We start from the raw sequence: 23,630 nt of genomic DNA on the forward strand, positions 1-23,630 counted from the left end.
CGCAGAAAACATGGGACCAAGTTCCAGTCTCCTAATAGGTAATATAGAACTACAGACTGAGACTCCCACCCACCTACAACTATGTTAGATCATGGTGTGCTGTACTGTTCTCCTAAATGTAGAGCAAGGCTCCGGGGAAGGTTTCAAGCATCTCATTCTAGTCCACTGGAGTTATTTCTGTGAGCACCCCTGGAGAAGAGCCAGATGTGCCACAAGTCAACTTTACATATCATTGTCCGAAGAGAAAAGAAGCAAGAGAAACCAGGAAGAAGCTGAAACACTCTATGGGAGAAGTTTTGCATCTCTATTCTCTGTTTGGGGTAGAGAGGAGGCTGGTTGAGACTTCTCCTCTTTTCTCTTCTTCCTCCTCCCTCTGGAGCAAGACATTCCATCTCCAAGGAGCAAAAATTCTGGTCTGGATTGTTTAAATCCCAGAACATTGTGTTGGATGGAGCACTGTTCTACTGGGTGCAGCACCTAATAGAACAAAACATCCCAGGGCATATGAGTGCTGTATCTTAATACCAATGTAGCAGTAACATGAGATATCCCAGGTTCAAGGTCTGTTCGTCTTTTCTCTTCTCCTTCTTCCCTCCATGTCAGAGTGGTAAAGATCCCTGAACTGCTCTGAGCAGTTCTGTTTTCCCTATTTGTATTCTATTTTCGCTCCCCTTTGGATGCACACATACTCTCTCTCTCTCGGGTTAAGGAGTCCTGGGAGGGACAGCATAGGCCAACTCTACTCTCATCACAGAAGCACTTAACTCTGTCTGTTCGGGGCTCCTTTTTACTGAGTCTGACTTGTTTTTCCATTGCAGATGTAACATTAAGACTTATATTTGGCTGTGGAGAGGAAAATACAAGAGTTCACATGATTTATTATTTATTTATTTTTATTTATTTAGAGACAGAGTCTTGCTCTGTTGCCCAGGCTGGAGTGCAGTGGTGTGATCTTGGCTCACTGCAACTTCCGCCTCTGGGGTTCAAGCAATTCTCCTGCCTCAGCCTCTCCAGTAGCTAAGATTACAGGCATGTGACACCATCCCCAGCTAATTTTTGTATTTTTAGTAAAGACGGGGTTTCACTGTGTTGGCCAGGCTGGTCTCGAACTCCTGACCTCAAGTGATCCACCCGCCTTGACCTCCCAATTATTTCTTGTTGAAGCTATGTTGCCCTGCCTGGTAGAGGGGAAACTGTGGAGGGGACTCAGCCCAGTTCCTGGAGTCCCACATCAGGGTAGGAAATGCTAAATGGAATCTTCCTCATTGCCATGCTTTGTCTCCCCGTGCACCTTCCCTCCTCTGAGGAAGACCTAGTGAAAAGGAGAATTACCTAGACCAAGGCAGAATTCAAGTATTTCGGAGTTCCCTAGGCAAATATAACGGCCACTGCTTCCTAACCCAAGCCCGTAATACGACTCAGGGTCTGGGATGCAGCGCTCACCTGAAATCATCAACTCCCTGGGAAATGAGGAAAATTGTAGGTTCTATGCAAATTCCCTCTTTCCACTTCCCACCCCCTTCTACAACTGAAGCACACACACAGACGTGCACACATACAACGCGGCTCTACACAAATTAGATTGAGACATTTTCTGGAAAAACAATCCGTGGTTCTGTTTCCATGGAAGCAGTCGCAGGTCCCCAGTGGCAGCAAATGGCAGGCAGACGGCGGTGAGGGAGCTCGCGGTGCCGCTCTGGGCCCGCTCCTCGCCGCCCAGCTGAGCAGAATGCGCAGCAGGAAAGTGGGAGGCAGCATTGAGCTGCACCAGAAAAACCAGGCCTCCAGGGAGACAGTGAACCCCAGCTGTGCCCCCTCTTTTGGGGCAAATGTACATCTGGGCACTCTGGGCATGGCTCCAGCCAATCAGCCAGGCTTATCCTCCCACAGCTTCTCACAAAAGCCTGCTCGCTTGGAGCAGATGGCAGTGCCAAGACGGAGGCTCCACCGAGATGGAGGCCACCCATGGGGCTGGTGCTGCAAGAATGCTGCTGCTCCTTCCAAACGCCCCTTATCCCACTCCCGTCTGTAAGGCACGCTGCTTGCCTCAGCTCCTAAAGTGAGTACCCCAAAATGTGGTTCGTGTCCTATGAGTGGTCCCCAAGATGATGTGAGGTGGGACATTCATGAATATTCTCTAAAAATTTTAAGTGACATATTTGTTGTAATGTGTATTAGAGGAAAAAAAAGTGGGGCGGGGGGGGGAACTGGGCATGATGGCTCATGCCTGTCATCCCAGCACCTGGGGAGGCCGAGGAGGGAGGACCCCTTGAGGCCAGGAGTTCAAGACCAGTCTGGGCAATACAGGGAGATCCCATCTCTAAAAAAAAATAATAATTAAAAAAATGAAAATAAAACACAGACTACCAGTTTTTAAATAGTATTAACATAAAACTAAAGTAGATGTTTAAATAAAATGGGTCAATTTTGATGAATTATAAAGTAAATAATAGGATGGACATTTTACAGATACAACAACAAAAGAACATGACAATTGCGTGTGAATAAATAAAGACTAGGAAACCTGTGTTAAGGAAAAGATTACAACGTCCAATGTCCTCTTTTAGAACTGCACAATCTTCCAAGCAAGAGGACAAAAATGCTTGAGGTGACAGGTGCAAGGTCAGGGCTCTGGAAAGGAGACCCCACCAAGTTCTCCCTTGGGGCCAATATTTTGTGGGTTCCCTTTGCCTCCCCTAGTTGACACCCAATGCCAATGCCCCGCACACTTTGCTGGGGCTCCCAAGAGTGGTATCAGATAGGACGAATAGATGAATTCTATTTCATACTGACCGGAAGCCTACCCGAAATCAATTTTCCGGTAAGCAAGACCAGACCACGCAGAAGGCCCACTTAGAACCATGACCTTGGAGCCAGCTCTAAGCAGCCAGCTCCTTTGTCCCCAGCCACAGCCTGGCTGCTCTCAGCATTTAAGATTCAAATGCCACTTCTACAAAGAAGGCACCCCCACCTCACCCTCTCCAACCTACAATTCCCAAGGTCTCACCATTCCAAAATGTAGTCACAAAAGAAGCAATAAAAGTAGACAAGTAGTAGAAGCTTCTAACTCCCTCTTCAAATCCAGCTGTATATTAGCTCCGGCTGCCATAACAAAATTCCACAGACTTGGTGCTTAAACAACAAGCATTCATATTCCCACAGTTCTGGAGGCTGAAAGGCTAAGATCAGGGCACCAGCATGGCTGGATTCTACTGAGGGCTCTTTTTCTGGCTTTCAGAAAGCAGTCTTCTCTCTGTCTTCCTATGGCACTAATTCTTCAAGGCCGCGAATCCCTTCATAAGGGCCCCACCCTCATGACCTCAGGTAACCTAATTATCTCCTAAAGGCCCCACCTCCAAATACCACCACACTGGTGGGGAGGGCTTCAAAACAGGAATTTTGAGGCCACACAATTCAGTTTATAGCAACCACTTTGAATCTTCAGGAGAAAAAAGTAAGAACTGGAAGATCAAGTCCCCAATGTAAGCTACAGTTGGCCCTCCATATCCATGGATTCCACATCCAAGAATACAACCAACTTCAGAAAACAGTGGCTGGGCATGCTGGCTAACGCCTGTGATCCCAACACTTTGGGGGGTGAGGTGGGAGGATTGCTTGAGCCCAGGAATTCAAGACTAGCTTAGGCAACATAGCGAGAATCCATCTCAACAAAAAAAATAAAAATACAGAAATTAGCCAGGCATGGTGGCACGTTCCAGTAATTCCAGCTACTAGGGAGGCTGAGGCAAAAGGATGGTTTGAGCTCAGAAGTTTGAGTCTGCAGTGAGCTATGATTGCACCACTGCACCCCTGCCTAGGTGACAGAGTGAGAGAGACCCTGTCTCTAAAAAATTTAAAAAATAAAAAATAAATTAAAAAAATACTCGGCCAGGCGTGGTGGCTCACGCCTGTAATCCTAGCACTTTGGGAGGCTGAGGCAGATGGATCTCCTGAGGTCAGGAGTTTGAGACCAGCCTGGCCAACATGGTGAAACCCCATCTCTAGTAAAAATACAAAAATTAGCCAGGCATGTTGGTGCCACCTGTAATTCCAGCTACTCAGGAGGCTGAGGCAGGAGAATTGCTTGAACCTGGGAGGTGAAGGTTGCAGTGAACAGAGATTACACCACTCACTCCAGCCTGGGCAGCAGAGCAAAACTCCATCTCAGAAAAACAAACAAAAAAAAGTAGGACAATAAAAAATAATATAAATAAACAATAACAATTTATATAGCATTTACATTGTATTAGGTGTTATAAGTAATCTAGAGATGACAAGGTATACAGGAAGATGTGTACAGATTATGTGTAAATACTACATCATTTTATACAAGGGACTTGAGCATCCTCAGATTTGGGCATCCTGGTGGGGATGCCTGGAACCAATCCCTCATGGACACCAAAGGACAACTGTATTACCAATAACAACAAAAGTAATGATAATTGTGACTGAATCTATCTAAATTCACTACAATTCTGTAAGGCACGTATCATTTTTCCCATTTTATAGAAAACCATTTTAACACTCAGATAGGTTAAGTGATTGGCAAGGCCAGGACTCTACTCAAGTCTATGTGACTCCAAATCTTGTTCTAGTTCATCGTTCAGCCACCCCCTTTCCTGGTCTTCCTCAAACTCCAGTGTCCTTCTGTGCCTCTTCAGGCCCCTCCCTACTTCCTCTGCGCATGTAGTCAGAAGGGGTCCCTAGAGAGCCCATCAATCTGAACCCCTGTAAAAGGCCATTTCCTCATAACACACCCTGAACATCTGTAAAAACAATTTCTCCTCAAGCTCACAACTCAACCTCATAATAAAAACTCAACATCCAATACAGCCTTCAAAAAAAAAAAAAGTCCTGATGGCATTTTAACTCCTAGAGGGGCTTTTAGTGATGTTTATTTCCCAGTTATTCTGGGAAGATGCTTGTCTCTTTGGGATAGGGTTTTCTATGAGGCACTGGGATTTTTATTTTTTTCCACTGGGAAGAGTTTGTTGGTGTTCAACTGTATAAACTAGATCATGCTGCTGTAACAATCTCCAAATATCAGGCATTTTATTTTACTTCTCACTCAAAGTTGGCTCCAGGTTTAGGCAGCTTTCCAGGCAGCTAGCCTCCCAGCGTTGAGTTGACATTCCAGCAGCTTCCATCTTACAGCCCTTTCTCCTCCAAAATAGCCCAGACAGTGGAAGACAAAACTGTGAAGAACTGCACATCAGCTCATGCTGCATTGTCCAAAGCGAGTCAGATGGTCATGCCTAACCCAAGGGCATGGCAATATACAACCCTCCAGCTTCCAGGAAGGAGTAGAGAACCAGAAATATGGGGGACAGGCACTGTTTATCTGCCACACTGCTGGGAGGCTGTCTTCTCATCCACAAGTGCAGGGAGACGCCTCATTGTTGACAGGACTGCTCATCTAAGAGTCAAGATGAGAGTCTGAGGCCCTTCTTGGCCATTTCTCAGCTATGTGGCGTCATGGAAGTTGCTTGGCCTTGCTGAGGTTGCGTTTGCTCATTGATGGAATGAGAAAAACGCTGATTCTGCCAACCTCACAGGGTCATTGTGGTGGAAAATTCAAAGTAGGCAATGAATGGGAGTGTTTCTCCACAAAAATGTGTTACTCCTAAGTGGTAGTTTTTCAAGTCATCTTTTCCTCATGTGGAAGGCAAAGAATAAAAACAAACAAAAAAACAAAATCCTAACCAGTTTCAGGCATCCTGAGTTCATATCCTCCCTCTCCCCTCTCTAATAAAGTCATCTGATCTCTATGAGCCTCAGTTTACCCATCTATCAAATGGGTGGTGATGTTGGTCCCACCTATCCCTATATGAGACACTGAATGAAAAGCACTGTATAAACTGTAACTATCTCTACAAATGCATTCAATCTTTATCCTCCCCTCCTTCTTGTACCTGGGATGTCTCCCCTTCTATTCACCTTCCAGTCATTCAACTTCTCAACAAGGTCTTCTGCCCTTCAAAGGGCCTTTATTCAGGCTTAACCCCTCTCCCTCACACACGTGCTTAACTTTCCACAGCATCTCTTCTTTGTTGACCATCAGACTTCCTGAAAATAAGGCTACACCTATGCCTGGTCTCCATTCCTATCTTCCATTGACTCTCCAGACACTTCCTATTTAGCCTCTGCCCTATTTGTGAAGAGTGCTTTTTAAAGGTTGCAGAGTCTCTCCATTAAGTTTCTGTGAGTCTTACTTGTCCTTGACCTACCTGCAACATTTGACAGCAGGGACCACCATCAACCTGATCATGCTACATCCCATCAGCTCTATCAGGTCCTGCTGGTTGCCTCTATAACACGTCTCTGTCTTATTAATTCATTCACTGAAACTTTGCTAATGCCCATCTTGGACTTTCCTCACTAGCCCACTTGCATGTTTCAATGATTCCATCTGTTTTTGCCTCTATTCCTGAAACAGCTCTCATCCGTGTCTTCTTCTCCATCCTCATTGCTCCTGCCCCACCCAAGCCCCCAGTCGTCTCTGGTGTGAACTTGCTCCCATAGCTACCTGACTGGTTGTTCTTCATTCTGCTATAAAATGAGAGCGTAATATTATATCTACCATCAAGGCATATTGTAAGAAGAAAATTAACCTGTGAATTTAAAGTAGTACTGCTGGGCACCTGGTATTTATTAAATATAGTTCCTTTCCTTCTCCCTGATTAAAACACTGTCTAGTTTTCTCTCCAGGATTTAATTGGTTACCATTTACCTGTAAAAAACAAAAACAAAAACAAAAACAAAACAAAACAAAAAAACCTTTCAAGCTTCTCTGTTTTCTTCAAACTCTAGTCCAAATATCTCTTTCCAGCCTCATATATAGGGAATCTCACACCACTTCCTCATGTCTCTTTAAGAGACTATCCAGTGCTCCCCAAACATGCCACCCACCTGTATCTAGATTGCACTCTTTCCTACACCTGGAATTTATTTCTTCTGTTCTCTGAGGGGAAAAAAAATATCCTTTTTGTCCCCTCTGCATCTCGATGTAAACATTAAATCCTGTACAAGGCCGGGCGCGGTGGCTCACGCCTGTAATCCCAGCACTTTGGGAGGCCAAGGCAGGCGGATCACAAGGTCAGGAGATCGAGACCGTCCTGGCTAACATAGTGAAACCCCGTCTCTACTAAAAAATACAAAAAACTAGCCGGGCGTGGTGGCGGGCGCCTGTAGTCCCAGCTACTCAGGAGGCTGAGGCAGGAGAATGGCGTGAACCCAGGAGGCGGAGCTTGCAGTGAGCCGAGATCGCGCCACTGCACTCCAGCCTGGGCAACAGAGCGAGACTCTGTCTCAAAAAAAAAAAAAAAAAAAAGTCCCATACAAAGCTTTCTCCAACTCAAAGCTCCTACTCCCAGGAACAAATCATTCCTCTTAACTCTATTTTCCTGCACTTGATCCCAATTTCTGTGGAAATGTAGCATTGGTCCCTTCTTACTAGAGTTACTGTATGACCTGGAGAGTGAGAATAGAGCCAGGCTACCACTAGGGAGACAATTCACTAAAATGCGTCACAGGAGGCGAGGGGGCCTGGAAAAGGAAGAGCGAGGTAAATGAGCTAAGAAGGCCACATTGAAGAAGAACAGGAGAAAACAGATCAACAGCTCAGGAGTAAATGGAGTCTTTTCTGCTGGAGGGTCAGGGTCACGGGGAGAATGAAATGGAAAGTGGAAATGGATTAGTGAGAAAGGAATCTGCCAGTTGTGAACAAAGTGGTACTCATCCCTGATTTCTAGTTTGCCTATTACATGATGTCATATGTGATTTTTGCTGTTAATTAAAGATCATCTCATAACTAGAGTTTGCCAGCCCATGCCTGCGGGGAGGGGGTTGGACTGTCCACTATAACGTAGATCACGCTAGATGGGCTTCATGGGCTAATGCTAAGTGAAGTAAGATCCCTCCAGTCAAGGCTCCTGTGAGTGGGCAGATATGTGAGTTGAGACTGCTTTAGCCTGCAAGCTCCCATAAACAAACAGCAGCTGAAATGATAAGGGGTTTACTTCTCTCACAAAGCAATATCAGCATAGCAGTCCAGGGCTGGTGTGTGCCACAGAGGAACCAAGCTCTCCCTTCTCTCTCTCTCTCTGCCAGCCTTAGAGAGGGCTGCCAAGCTCAAGCCCCACACTCACAATGGGGAGGAGGAAGGAAGAAGAAAAGAGGCCTCACTTCTGTGATGTTTCACCGACCACAACTGAAGCCACAATACAGTCACTCCAGACTGCTAGGGAATTTGGAAGACGTGTTCGGATCTTTCCAGACTTCATATCAGAGAAAAGCAAATGAAGAGTAGACTGGAAGTGAGTTACCCTACATCACTGCCACGGCGGGCTTGAGACAAATTCTAGAACTGTCTGTCTTTCCTCTATGTTCTGAGCCCCCTGAATACAGTGGTACTGGTTTAGTAATCACAAAAGAAAATAAGCAACACCAGAGACCCAGTAGTATGTATTAATGTTCAATAAGCATTTGTTGAGTTAACATCTCCTTGAAGGAAATTATGGGAATTAGTGCTCTATAGGCAAAAGTTCATGACCAAGATGAGTCCTGCTGAACAGAGAATGTTCCTAAAAGCCACTGAGAAAGGCTATGGTGGAATCACTATTTCAGTGGGGATTTATTTCTACCTAAGCCTACTTCTAAAGAGATCGAGATCATATTGCATGGTTAAAACAATCTATGAGCCATGCCACGTAGAAGGACAAGTATCAAAGAGGGGGTATGTGTAGCTGCAGATTCTGGACATTAAAATAAATGTGATCACGGGAAAAGATGAAAAAAAGTCAAATACATACCAAGAAGTCATGTAATGGAGCTTGATGTGGGCATTAAGATTCCTTGACGGACTGTGCCCAACTGAGGTCAAGCTGCTGGAGTCTCCCCATTAAAAACCTCCAGAGCCATATGAAGACACTGAACACCTAATTCTTTTTTGTTCATCTTTCCATTGGACCCTCCTCAGGGATTTAACCAAGCGTAAACAGCTACTATGCAGAAGGCATGGGAATAGGCACTTCCATGTGTCTCATCTCATCTGATTTCTGAACCAGGAGATGGATTGGTAAAATTAATTTTAGTTCTGCAACTGGCCTGCCTGGATATTATACCAGGAACAGGCGTGGAGTAAGAATGCAAGAAAGGCTGCCTTGAAAGAACACAACAAAATATCATCTTGTATTATGATAATTTTATAAAGTACTTAATTTTATAAAGTACTTTCACTCACACTGTCATATTTGTTATTCAAAATAAGTATTGAGCAGTTTTCTGGTGATTGATGAAAGAGAAAGGAAAAAGTTCATTTCTACCATAATGAGCTCAGAGATGAAAGAAAGAAAGGAAAGGAGAGAGAGAGAAGGAAAGAAAGCGAAGGAGAGGAGAGAAATGAAAGAAAAGAGAAGAGGAGAGGAGAGAAGAAAGAAGAGAGGAGAAAAGAAAGGAAAGAAAAGAGGAGAGAAAAGGGAAGAAAGGAGAGAGAGAGAGAGAGAAAGAGAAAACTGCAGCACAATAGAATGTGCTATGGAAGCTCAGGGTAGGAGAGGCTGGCTCTCCCTACCCTTATTAAGGTGGGCGCTTTGGAGCTCACAGAGACATCTGAGTTGCAGAAAGAAGTAAGGAGAGGCCACCCAGAACCACAGACAGAGTAGCAGGCCATAGTTATACAGTTAGGGGTCAATGTGATGTCCCTGTATCGTTTTATGAAGCCTTTATAAATGTTAAGCTTGAAGAAATTTCTGTCCTTGCAACCAAATGACTCCTGATTACAACAGTTCTGTAGGCACCCCTGTTTCTCGGCAATCAGATGGAAAGACCGGTTCTCTATCAGGATCTGTGAACCCTGGATTTGCCTGCTTGGCTCCTTTATCTGGCCCTTTAACCTTTCTAATTGGTGCTCCCCTCTCTCGTCTCATTGATGTCACCCCCTGGTTGCCATACAACATCAGTCTGGCCCTTATGCACACATATTATCATTGCTCTAACATCCCTCTTTTAAAGGCCAAGAAGATAAATAAGATATCTAACTAATCAGATAGGCTAAATCTTACAAATCCACTAATCCTCACAAGTCCAAACAGCCCTCTGGTCCTGATAACTCATGCATAATCAATTATACAAGCAAAAAGAAGAAAATAAAATGCACTCATAATCCCATTCCCCAAATATAACAATTGTTATCGTTTTTAGGGTATATACTTCCAGGTTTTGTTTTATAGACATTTATACACAATTTTCCTTCACAAAAATAGGGCCATATTAAAGTAACTACTTTGTAACTTGCTATTTTCACATCTGTATTAGTAATGGTTGCTTAATTACAAGTACATAGTAGAAATCAACTTCAAGATGGCTAAAGCAAAAAAGGAAATTAAAGCATCAGATGGAATTCAAGGAAGAATTGACCAGACAGGCAATGGGAGGGACAAGCCTGGCTGCTTCTTCTTCCTCCTCCTCCCATTCCCTCACTTTTCCTTCACATCTCTCTGAACATCTGCCTCATCTTTCTCTAATAAAAGTTTCTTCATTTGTGTCTATAGGTTTTAGCTCAGGCCTAATGTTAAGTGTTTTTTCTTAATTCAATTCTTTTTCAAAGTTTCCGTTTTTCCCCCTTTCAAAGAACCATGTCTTGTATGGTTTTAAATCAATTCTACCATATTTCTGTGTTAGAGTTTGTTAATTGTTTGAAACACATTAATTCCTTTCTTCTAAGTTTCCTTGGGTTCATTTATTATTTTTCTAATCTCTGTTATTTTCAATCTCCCTTTTAAAAACTGATAAAGGCAACTGTGAACTTTCCCAAGCCTCCTTCCCTACATGATGCTTATCCTTTCTTACTCAAAGATGTGGAATTGATGATGCACATTAGAGAGGTGGCTACTGAAAAGACTTATTGCCCCTGGAACAGCACTTCTAGAAACACAGGCACGGAGTCCTTCAGACTCTGCCAGTGCTTTATGATTTTAGAAGGTCCTGAATTTAAAACCAAGAAATGGCCAGGTGCGGTGGCACACCTGTAATCCCAACACTTTGAGAGGCCGAAGCAGGTGAATCACTTGAGGCCAGGAGTTCGAGACCAGCCTGGCCAACATGGTGAAACTCTGCCTCTACTAAAAATACAAAAAGTTAGCCGGGTGCTGTGGTACATGCCTATAATCCCATATACTCAGGAGGCTGAGGCAGGAGAATTGTTTAAACCTGGGAGGCGGAAGTTGCAGTGAGCCGAGATCGCACTGCTGCACTCCAGCCCGGGTGACAAAGTAGGACACTGTCTCAAAAACTAAAATATAAAATAAAGAAATGATTGCAGGTCTACTATTTGCCAAACATTGTGCTAGCCATGCTGACATATATCCAGGAAGGAAGAGAGTATTATCTTCATTTTACCAGTAAGATAACATATGGGCAGAGAGCTCACATGATCTACCCACTTACACAGCTAGTCAGTGACAGAGCGCAAAGATGGGCCTAGATTTAGCTAACTCCAAATTGTGTGCTCTTTCCATGACCAAATGTGTTTCCCAAACAATTCTGAAAAGAACCAATAAAATCACAAAGAAAAGCGTCCCTGATGTAGCACTATCTAAAGCCAACAAAACTTTTTAGGATGCTTATATTCAAAATCTCTGGCATCATAAAAGTGGGTATTTTATCTTTATACCTATCCATTTATACATATATAGATAGCAGCTCTATCTATAATAGCCAGGTATTTTTTCCATCATCTGTCAAGGTATTTTTCTTGATTTTCTGAGAGATGAGCTATGAGGATGCAGCAGAAGCAGCTGTTTTGGAAATATTGCCTTTTCTTTGTTCTGAATGCTATTTAAACATTGGCAGGGGGCCTCATTAAAGATGAATCGTTGAATTAGCAAGTAGTGTTGTAGCTAGAAGAGACAGCATGTGCTCCTGTGGCGAAAACAGATTTGCACAAAGGAGGGAAGGTTCGGGGGTAGGTGGGGGCGGGAGGTGGACGGAGGATGAAAAGACCCAAGACATGGCAAAGTCGTGTGTTTTACCGTGTTCTCTAACCTACCCACTACCATAGGAAAGCACAAAAAGGCCAAAAAGGGGCCACGAGCAGCTTCATCTTTCTGAAGTATGAATACGAAAAGGAAGCCCTTCACTCTAGGGCAATTCTGGTTTTTAACAATCCTCACTCCTTCCCTTTATGGTAAATGTGTGACCTGCAGCCTCAGATGACCTGAACACTCAGACACCCAGCCTGGTGCAGTAGCTCACACCTGTAATCCCGGCACTTTGGGAGGTCAAAGTGGGAGGATCACCTGAGCTCAGGAGTTCAAGACAAGCCTGGACAACATAGCGAGACCCCTATCTCTACTAATAAATACATTAGCCAGGTGTGGTGTTGTGCACCTAGTCTCAGCTATTCAGGAGGCTGAGCCAGGAGGATTGCTTGAGTCTGAGAGGTTGGGGCTGCAGTGAACTATGATCATGCCACTACACTCCAGCCTGGGCAACAGAGTGAGACTGTGTCTCAAAAAAAAAAAAAAAAAAAAAAAAAAAAAAAAGACTTTGGTGCCAACACTGCTTTCAGTTTGGAGTGCCAGGAGTGCTATTTAACAACAATAGCAACAAGAGGTGAATGATTCTAAGTTATCCCCTTCTCCCCGCTCTTCTCCCCATGTGCCCTCTGCCCTCTCTTATCTTGGAGGTGGCAAAGAGGTATTGGTAGTTTTATTTCTTTGAATATTTGTTGCAATTCCTACATCATCTCTCATACTTGTGATGCCTTCAATTTGCCTCTGGGTTTAGAAATGCAATAGGCAGGTCAAGGGGATCTCCTGTGGCGTGAGTGATCCCACCCCTGAAGTTGAGACTTATCCCTCAAGCAATGTTTCACTGGTGTGTCACTTCCCTTGGTCCTCTTCTTTTCCCTGAATTTTTGACGCCTTATAATTTGGGGAGGGAAAAGTGGAGAGTGGGAAACTGATGGAGAAAGAAGAGGTGAAAGAAACTAGTACTGAGTCTCTACTAAGTTCCATCTATTATTTATTCTTAATAGCAACCCCAAAGGAGAGAGTTTTATTCCCATTTCTCAGGAAAAACAAAACAAAACTGAGTGTCAGAATAACTTGCCCAAAGTTGCGCAGTTGAGAAATAGCCCAGTTGGAACTCAAAGTCACATCTATTTGACTCCAATGCCTATGCTCTCAGTTTGCTAATTCTCATAGATAATTGTTGCTATGTTAAGAGAAAGGATTTGTGTATGAGTCAGTAGCCTAAATTGAGGATCCTAGAAGGCCTTGTCTCCAATGACCTCTCCCCCATGGGGACCTGAAGAAATTCCTGGCATGAGTCACCAACAGGAACTCATCTTGCTCCTTAACTCCTGCCATCCCAGCTCCCGGGGCCATTGAAAGTACGAGAGTCAAGATCCAAACAGCTAGGGCCTGGAAAGCAGCTGCATCCCAAACTGTTCTGGTTGCAAAGGTCAAGAGCTTCCTGCCTTGCTGAACTTCTGTGCTCCAGACCTTCAGCCCTAACATAGGCCCTTCCCTCCCCAGGCAGCCTTCTTCCTTTATTTCTCCTCCAGAAGTTTGTGCTCTCAAAGTACAGATGCGGATTGATTTACAAAGGACCGAGTGGGTAAGCTACACTAATATGTGAGTGCAGTGGCGTGATCTCGGCTCACTGCAACCTCCACCCCCGGGGTTCAAGTGATTCTCCTGCCTCAGCCTCCCAAGTAGCTAGGACTACAGGCATGCGCCACCATGCCTGGCTAATATTTTTTGTATTTTTAGTAGAAACGGAGTTTCACCATGTTGAGCGGACTGGTTGTGAACTCCTCACCTCAGGTGATCCACCCGCCTCCGCCTCCCAGAGTGCTGGGATTACAGGCGTGAGCCACCACGCCCGGCCCTTTGAAGCCTTTTATACCAATGAGAATACAGCCGTGAGAGGGATCACACCATAGGTTTTCATCCAGGCTCTTGGGTCACCAGGATTCAGCTGGGGTCACTGAAGTGGATGCAAACGGAGATACAGACCAAAAGACAAATTCCAATTTCCTACCAACGTGCGCAGAGATGGTCCTGCTGATTACTCTCATTTAAGGTTCAAGCACGAGTCCTAATAAGCAATAAGTATCCTGCACCCTTCTCAAAAGCAGCAGAAATTACAAGCATTGGAGCCAGCCGCCATGGGAGATTCAGAGTAAATAGTCTGTGGCTGCCGCTGATAAGGCCTTTATATACCTGTGGTCCTTACCCTGAGTCTGCTAATACAGCCTCTTTAAATTAGCAGCGTCAGGGATCTCATGGCCCCCACTCCACCCAGATCAAACCAAAAAGCCAGTTAACATAGCTGAAATATCCAGAATAACCCTGCATACCGGAAATCTGAAGACCTCCAGCAGATGCAATTCCATTCATCCCCTTAGACTTCTGGCCTTCAGCTCTCTACTTCTCACACCAATGTCTTCACTTTTGCTCATGCATTGAAAACATCTGCCTGTCCTCTAATTCCCTCTTTTCAGGTGGCCTAATAGCTAACTGCTGCTTTCATTGGGCCCCAGGTGCAGACCAGCCTGGAGTCTGCCGCCCCTAGAATCTGTTTCCCTGGGGAGTCACCACAGACTCCTCTGGCCACTGTTTCTTTGTTCATATGTTGTGATGCAATGTCCCCACCAAAAGACATTTTGTAAAGTCATCTCCAAGGACCTCCCTGCTCTGAGCTTCCCACCCCCTTTAAACTCACTGGCCTGGCCATACCATTCAAATGGTAAAATGAAACAATACACCCTTCTGTCCAAAGTCAACAGAGCTGACTGGAGTCTTTGCTCTTCCATCTTTGTTAGCTGTGTGACCTTGGTCAAGTTCACCTGTTTGAGTCTCAGTTTTTTCATATTTAAAATAGGAGGATAGTACAAAGCGCACAGAAGCTGTATGAGTCTCAAATGACTAATGTACAGAAATGCATCTATCCATTTATGCCTGGCACACAGTAAAGAATCAGTCAGTCAGAGTGTCCTTCCCCTAAGCCCCAAACAAAAATTGGCTGCCATTTCTACTGAACAATGGACCCAATTAAATTGGCTTATTAGCCCAGCTGAATTGATGCACATTGTCAATCAGAACATCAGCACAACCTGCAAACAATCAAGAAGCATTTTTAAGAGCAAACTGCGTAAGAACTTGGCTATGGTTACGGAGTAGAAAAAGGTAACCATTTGTCCCCTTCTGTAGTTAGCATAGAGGTGCAAACAGCAAAATGGTCTCCTTTCGAAAACAAGTTATAGTATTAAAAAAAAGTCAAAGTACAAGTTTAACACAAAAACCGTTTACTTCACTTTGTGGCATCACTGACTGTTGCTTTAAATTTCTCAGTGTTTCAACTGATGCTTGGTCTTATTTTTTAACATGCAACCAACTCATTTTCTGTCCATAGGGAGAAAGGAGCAGAAAAGGGCCAAGTGCCTGGAAAGAAATGCCTGGATATTAATCTCCTCTCTTTAGAGATTTAATACTGCATCACTTTACAGCCAATAATTAGTTAAGGTGCTGCCTTCGTCAGGAAATACGGGGAGAAGGACCAGTTCATGATTTAAACGAAAAGGTTTTACCTATGACCAAAAGCACTCCAGGACCAAGACCTCACTCCAGCTGCCCAGGTGTGTGGCTCAGATAACGAATGTGTCTCTCCTAAACTGACGTTGCATGACATGTCTAAACAGACAGGCCTTCGGTTAAGGAGGTTTTGTTTCCTACTGTTCTGTACCTCTGCCTTCCCTGTACTTTCTCAGGTTAGGTCATTAAAAAAAAAAAAATTGTACCAAAAAAATGTACTAGAAACTATTGATTTCTGTTGTGCTAAAGCCCCTGACATTCCGGCGCGATGAAGATATTGCTGTGGACCTTGTGAGCTTTCTCATACTTCTCTTCTGCTTATGAGGGTCTCTGAGGATGGTATTAAAGATATTGTAGTTCCCACTTTCTGACTGTGGGATATCAGCAGGGTCTCTCCTGTGTAAAGAATAATTATCAGCACTGCTGTTACCTCTAGTAAGTGTGTAATTACATGCTCGGTTTTGTGGGCTCTAGGCTGTGCAATTTTAAATTATACAATGTCAAATTCTCTCCCTCCCTCTCCCTCTCTCCCTCTCTTTTTTTTATTTGAAAGGGGAGGTGGGTAATTTTTTTTTTAAGAGACAGAAGGAGGAGTGAGTGTGGGAGCCTTTCCATCCACACCAGCCGAATAGACAGTGTGGTAACCAGGGAAGGTCAAACGGTGCCTTTTCATGCCAGGATGTCAACCTAGAGGACGCCTCTTTAAAAATCAGAATGTATTTGGCAGTGGATGGGGTGATATTAAGAGGTGAAAGGGTTGCCCCCCAAATGGTGGAGGTGGGGAGATCAGGGGGCTGAGGGGAGTAATGTAGGAAAAGGAGGTGTGTGTTGGGTGTGTGGTGATCGACAGCAACACCTACAGGAAAGGGGCGTGGGGGCAGCATAGCCTCCTTGCTAATTCCCAGCCAGAAATTAAAGTGGCTGGAGCCTGGCTGCGTGTGAGGTTTAGGGGCTGATCAGCATCAGCTCTCAGACTGGGAAATTAGCCTGAGCGTGATGAACAACCTGAGGTGAGGCAGGAGGCCATGCTTTGGGATCCCGAGGCGTCAGACGGCACCTGCCTGCGCGACTGGCCAATCAGCGAGCTCCGAGGAAGCCCCGCCCCCCCCGCCCACCTGGGGGCCAGCCCCAGTGCGGCAGGTGCAGCCCCCAGACCAGTGGATTTGGGTTGTCCCGGGCTTCCTTGCTCACTGCAGAGCTGCTGCCCTCCTCCTCCCACTACCCCTCCAGGGGGTTAGGGGATGCTGGCTCTTGTGCCTACCTCCACCCTTGAAACCGTCCAGACTCCTCCCGCTCCAGACCTTGGCTTACATGTCTATTTTATAATCAACTCAGCCATCCAGGTGTTAACTTATTCAACAGTGTTGGGACTCAGAAAACAATATCCCCAAACAAAGGTTTCAGAGGCAGCCTCAGAAGCAAAAGTTTCTCTCTCACCTCCTGACCTCCTCTCTCTCCCCTCAAGGTTAGCCATGGAAACCAGAATTTCTCTTTCCCGAGGCCAGTCATAGAAACCAGAACCCCTTCTTCAAAGCCAGCCGTAAAACCGAAAAATATTACTCTCAACTTCCTCTGCCTTTCTGTGTAAAAATAGGCCATAAAGAAATTATCTGACCTACCTTATTTGACTGTAGGTCATAGGACCCGCGTTCCAGAGAGGGCCTTCCCCACACCCAGAAGGAAGGAATGCACAGAGAGGCCAGGAAGGATCTAGACAGACAGGTCTCGCTGGGTTTCCTAACTCAGTCTGTTAGCATTAGAACACACCCATTTTGTCCAATCGCATTTCTACATGGCTATCCATACTTTGTTGCACCCAAGCATAAAAATAAACAATTTCCCCTGTATATTTGGGTGTTCATTCTGAAGGCCCCCGTGCATACACATTAAATCAATTTGTATGCCTTTTCTCCAATTAATCTGTCTTTTACGAGTTGATTTTTCAGTGAAACTTCAGAGTTCACTGAAGTTCCCCTTAGCCCCTATACCTACATTCTCCATTTCCTCCTACATTCCAGAAGAGGGTGCCTACATACTCTCAGTCCTGCCCCCTCACTGAGGTTTCACATGCGGAGTCCCCTGTCTCTGCCAATCCCCACCAACCCCCTTCCCCACATTGGCCATCACTTCTGCAGCTGCCACTTCTTTGAGTCATTCACATGTCTTGAACATCCTGGGTGTTCAGTAGGTATTTGTTCACAACGTGCAACCCCCCCCCCTTTTTTTTTTTGAGACAGAGTTTTGCTCTTGTTGCCAAGGCTGGAGTGCAATGGTGTGATCTTGGCTCACTGCAACCTCTGCCTCCTGGGTTCAAGAGATTCTCCTGCTTCAGCCTCCCAAGTAGCTGGGATTATAGGGGCGCCCGCCACCATGCCCAGCTAACTTTTTGTGCTTTTTTTTTTTTTTTTTTTTTTTAGTAGAGACATGGTTTCACCATATTCGCCAGACTGGTCTCGAACTCCTGACCTCAGGTGATCCATCCGCCTTGGCCTACCAAAGTGCTAGCATTACAAGCATGAGCCACAGCGCCCAGCCTGCAACCTTCTTTTTACTGTCCAGGAAAACAGGGCTGGAAAAGTTAAGTAACTTGCCCAAGGTCACAGAGCTGTTAGTGACACATCCAACAGAACCCTATTCTTCATGGAATCTACTCCCAGTTCACCGTGCTGCTTCTGAGAACTCTGAGATTAGAAAGTGCCAATGACTTCAAACAACTAAAAGGCTTGAACTGATAGTACAGAAGACATTGGCCCGTAGTAACAAAAAGAAACTAACATGTATTGAATGCCCATATATGATCATCACAATAATCATTAGAGGTAGGGATTTTATTCTTCCCATACAGATAGGAAACTAAAGCACAGAGAAGAAGAGTAACCTACCCTGGGCTCCTGGGTAGAGGCAAGATTTGAACTCAAACCTGCCTGACTACAAATTCTACATGTTTAACTCCTCTGCTTAGGGCTTCTGGTAAGATACATCAATAAGCCTGTTCTGCTGATGCTTAAGAATGAGTTCATGGTCTTTGGTGAACATTTCTCTCCTCGTCTATCTTATTCTTTCCTGTCCTGCAAAGTACAGTTCACCATTTCTCCCCTGCACAGTCCCAGATTGATTTCTGGTTTGGGGCAGTTGAAGTGCAGGGCCACTAAATCCTCTGAAACTGACAGGGAATCCATCCGCAGACCTAATCAAAGCTAGGACCCCTCTCTGAAGGCATGAACTCCCACCAGCTTGCCTGGACTTCCTCCTCACGGTCCATCTATAAAGCTTCCTCAGTCCTAAGCAAGAAAACAGCACAGAGAGAGATTGCCAACCCAAACAAATCGGGTCAGATTGACTTTCTGAATTTAATCATCACTTTCTGTAGTTTTTGTAGTTTCCACAGTTTCTGTGGGATGTGCTAAAGGTAAACAACCAGAGCTGGGCAAATATCATTTAAAGACTGTAAATAACAACCTCTTGCATTTAAATAGATGTTTTCATTTCATGGTGTTTTCACATTTATTATCGCAGTTGATGCTTCATCAACTCTGCAGAGAGAAGGCAGCTATTTCTATTCACCTCTACCCTATCGCACCACCATGTTTTCCAAAAAGAAAAAAAAAAGGAGAGATCTAGTTACTTGGTCCAAATTGCAAAAAGAAATGGAAGCCTGCATCCAGAACTCTGGCAAGTGTTGAATATTACTGGATTCTTTGAAATGATCATCTTCTACCCATGTGTTGTGTGTCATAGCTCACCGGGCCCTACCACATCTATTGCACTGTGTGGAAGGAAAAGGACCAAAGTCTGGGGAGGTTGAGTAGCCTCCACGGAATGCAGACAGTATGGAATCAGGCCTAAAACCCCAAGACCAACCCTTCTCCCATGAGCTTCCTCATCCCGATGCTGTCCCCAGACAATGTCCTGTTGTGAGAACCTCCAGTGGCCTTAAGCCAGGGTCAGTGTTTCCTTTTCATTTCTCTTCCCACATCTATCTACAACTCTGATGTTAAATATTAACTTCCCTTCTGTACAGGAAGTTTGAGATGCAGCAGGGACTCCCTCTTAGGGACCTGCCAGGCCCTTACAAACATGGAAATAAAGGAAAATCTCGAGTTCCCTGGAGGGAAATTACAGGCACCTAGCTAGTCCTGAGAAGTAAATGAGCAACTTGATCAGCAAGAAAGTAATAGTAGCTTAAAACAATAGCCAAGGAAATTAGAGTCACAAGATATTTGGCTCACTATAGAAACTAAAGATAACATCATAACATATGTCTGATGTGTTTTTCAGAAACCTAGGTCCCCCACTAAATGAATCCACTGTCACACAAACCTCAAATAAGGGGGAACTGAGGACTAAACTCTACCATTCTTTGTTCTGTATTTCTACCTGAGGGGCCTGGAGGAAGGCACACCCATAGGCCAGAACTTGACATTCCTTTATGCTGACCAGAAGTTTTTAGACAGAGTTTCCATTCCTTAACCAATCACAAATCAGAATCCCTAAATCCACCTGTGGCCTGTAAGCCCCCACTTCCAGATATCCCACCTAAACCCACCTTTTTTAGGTGGGATAACTAATGTTTAACATCCATGTATTAATTTACAGTTTTGCCTGTAACTTCCGCTTTCCTGAAATTTACCCCTGCCTTTAAAAATCTTTGCTTGCAAGTCATCGGGGAGATCGGGTCTTAAGCATGAGTGGCCCAATTCTCCTTGCTTGGTGCCCTGCATATAAATGCCTTCCTTTCTTTCCCTGCAAAATCTTGGTGTGGATGTTTAGCCTTGCTGGGCCTGCAAGCGGATCCCAGTTCAGTTCAGCAAAATTTGTTCAGGAAGAAGTCCCCTTCACAGTTCATATGCTGTAAATTCAGACTAATGATCAAATAATGTCTCCTACAACTGAAACATCAAATTGATGTACATTTATTCAGAACAGTGCTGGACTATGAAGGAACAACAGCAAGATGGAACTGCCTTCAAGGAGGATGCAAATCAGCTGAAGAGAAAAGATCTTTAGGCAAGTAATTAGGATTTACAGAAATGTTCAAGAGAGTAAACGAGGTTCAGGAGAGTATACGGGTGTTACCCTACCAGACCTTGGAGAATACAGTGGTCAGTGGAAGAGACCAGATTCTGTCCTCATGGGAGAGTATTGGGAATCGATTCTTCATTCAAATAAACATTGAATTCACAACCTACTAAGTGGGGTGAAAGAAAAGTAACAGGGGTTCATGAGCATCTAAACAGAGGGATATGGCCTGTTTGTGTAGCCAGGGGGGGCTTCCTGGAGGAAGAGTGACTTTTCGGTTGAGATCTGAAGAAGTGGGAATTAATTGGGCTCTGTGTAGAGTGGGGAGGCTACAGATAGTGTGTGGCATGCCGTTTCAGAGGAGGGGAGACCACTTAGTCTTGTGACCTGAGCAGATGAGGTTTGACACGGCTCTCAGAGGATGGGTGGATGTAGAACGGGAGAGGGGGGTATGGGAGACATCTCTGGTGCCAGTGGAGTGCGGAGGCGGTAAAGGGTAAGTCCTGTTAAAGCCTGCCAAAGTGTACTAGTATCCTGGGAGGGCTAGACAACATTAATAAAACAGCAGAGTCTGCTTCATCTCCATTTCCTCCTCCCTGTGTAGCTATTCCTTACCATCCTAATTTATATAAGCCACCCAAGGCAACCTCAACTTTTGTGAAAACAGAGGCTCAAACTAAGTAACTCAAGAAGCTGGTTAGATGGGATGGGTAAAAAGAGCAAGGACCCAAGAGCAATCAGTGGAGGAAAGTCTAATCAGGCACGCTGAGGATATGTGATGTGATCACTAGGCCTTTAACCGGGAAAGAACATAGCCACAGGAAATCTGCGTGCAACAGGATCTGGAGTTCCAGGCAAACCATGCTGGAGGCCATAGACCCCCTGATGCAGACTTTGGGTAGGACTCTATTCCCTAAGAAAGGAGGGGGTTAGCAAAAGCAAGGAGGGACTGGAGCCAGGCCAAAAGGCCAAGCCATGCCTAGCAGCAGTGTCCCTCCCTCAAAAGGGACATATACTAACATGGATAATGCATATGCAATAGACCCTTGGCAGGTGCTTGTGATCATAATAAAGATAAAAATACACATTCTAGACACGTTTATGAGTTCTCTTAAAGAGCTCATTAGCTAGCTGGGCATGGTGGTTCCTGCCTGTAGTCTGAGCATTTTGGGAGACTGAGGCGGGAGGATTGCTTGAGCCCAGGAGTTTGATACCAGCCTGGACAACACAGTGTCACTCCATGACTACAAAAAATGAAGAAAAAAAAAATAGCCAGACATGGTGTGGTGCCTGTGGTCCCAGCTACTTGGGAGGCTGAAGTGGGAGGATCACTTGAAGGTACCCTGAGCTATGATCATACCGCCGTACTCCCATCTGGGTGACAGAGTGAGATCCTTTCTCAAAAAAAAAAAAAGCTTATTACAGCCTATTGGCACTGAAAAGGACATTAGAGATTATCTGATGTACCCATTCTTTTTTCAAATGAAGAAACAAAGATTCAAAGACTGAGTCACTTGGAAGTGTAACAGCTCATTAGCCAGAGCAAGGATGAAAACCCAGGTCTCTTAGCTCTTAATCCACTTCTCTTTCCACATATCCTCTAATTTTTAATTTTAAAGAGTTAGGTTTAAATTAGGAAAGAAACAGTCTACGATCAATCCCATAGTGCCCAGTGAATTTTCTCCTCATCACTGACAAGGGCTTTTATTCTGAGACTAGTTCATTATATGTCATCTTATAAAGTCGGACAGATCATTTATTTCAGTTGTTAACAGAAGTGCTTTCAGATGTCATTATGAGTTGTTCCTTTATCTATAACCACATTTATTAAAGCTTTCATTTTTCCATGACTTTGGGGGGGTGGAGTGTGGACATCTATATATGTGCTTATTCACCTTGTGCACATCAGGTTAGAGACACAGCTGTGAACAGACAGTTACCTCAAGAGTTCAGTTGATCCACAGCCACAAGATCTGTCTTTGAAACCCAGCTTTGCCTTCTTACCAACTGAGGAAGCCTAGGTGGCTAATTTAACTCCTCACTACTAAATGGTGATAGGAGACCCTGCCCTGACTAGCCCGCAGGATCTTAACTTGACATAACCCAACATTTCCCCTTTTTTTACTTAACATTCTGTGGACACCAATGGAGAAAAGCTGCCCTAGACCCCATCTTTGTTGTCACACTTGACTCTCCAAGGAAAGGGGCATTTGGCCAACAGAAGTTGCCCCTGGACTTAAACTGCTGCAAGTACATCATGGGAGAAGCAAGCAGGGAGAGACAAGGGAGATAGAAAAGGGCGAAAGCCCATCCATGTCTACTTCTAATCCCATTAGTCCTATGTGAGGCAGCCAATGTCACAGTCCCCTTCCTCCTGTGCACCCTTTCATGGGCTCCTAACCCTCGGATCCCATTTCTCACCACTAGCAAATGCCTCGCCCTCTGCCTGGGGCCCCTGCTCTTTCTGTCCTACCCAGCCCTTCACCTTGGACCTGTGTCTAGCTGTCATCCTCCTCCCTGGGGACTTGATGTTCCACTCTTCTCTGGGGCTCCCTATCCAGGATGCATATCCCATTTCCTCTGCTACTAAACGTGGTAGCTAAAGGACCCCTGGGACCTACAAGTGTGGGAGAGAAAGCCCAACCTGGCTCTAATCTCCCAGGGCATCCTGTGGTATGGCCCCATTATCCAGCTTTGGCCAATTTGCATGTAGCTACAAACTCAAACTCTCACTTTCACCCTACTTGGCTCATATTTGGCCCCTGAGGGAGGATCTCAAACACAGGCCTGGGATACTCATGCTCACCTTCCAGCATTCCATGGTGGCTACAGATGGACATGACAACTGGCAACAGACTCGTGTCCTTTGTCCATAATCATTTCCCCTGGCCTAACAGCACTTCCACTCACAGGCAAAACAGCCACAGCCACAGAGTTGCCATCTGAACCCAGAGCCAACATAGCATGGTCTCGGCAGCCCCCACTTCTTCCCTGTAGAACTTCCTGTCCTCC

The 23,630-nt window shown here is 44.9% G+C and overlaps 1 long non-coding RNA gene across 2 annotated transcripts; it reads left to right on the top strand.

Moving 5' to 3' along the window:
* Positions 1 to 1,656: 1,656 nt before the first annotated feature.
* LOC105482035 (uncharacterized) lies at positions 1,657 to 20,776 on the top strand. 2 transcript variants are annotated; one of them, XR_003018082.2, is made up of 4 exons: positions 1,657 to 2,059; positions 15,421 to 15,643; positions 19,116 to 19,271; positions 20,521 to 20,776. It is a non-coding gene; the product is annotated as an uncharacterized lncRNA (long non-coding RNA). The 2 variants fall into 2 exon arrangements; XR_011607154.1 differs by lacking the exon at positions 15,421 to 15,643.
* The last annotated feature ends 2,854 nt before the right edge of the window (positions 20,777 to 23,630 follow it).

This window comes from Macaca nemestrina, chromosome 8 (genome assembly GCF_043159975.1).
Source record: "Macaca nemestrina isolate mMacNem1 chromosome 8, mMacNem.hap1, whole genome shotgun sequence".
NCBI lineage: Eukaryota > Metazoa > Chordata > Mammalia > Primates > Cercopithecidae > Macaca > Macaca nemestrina.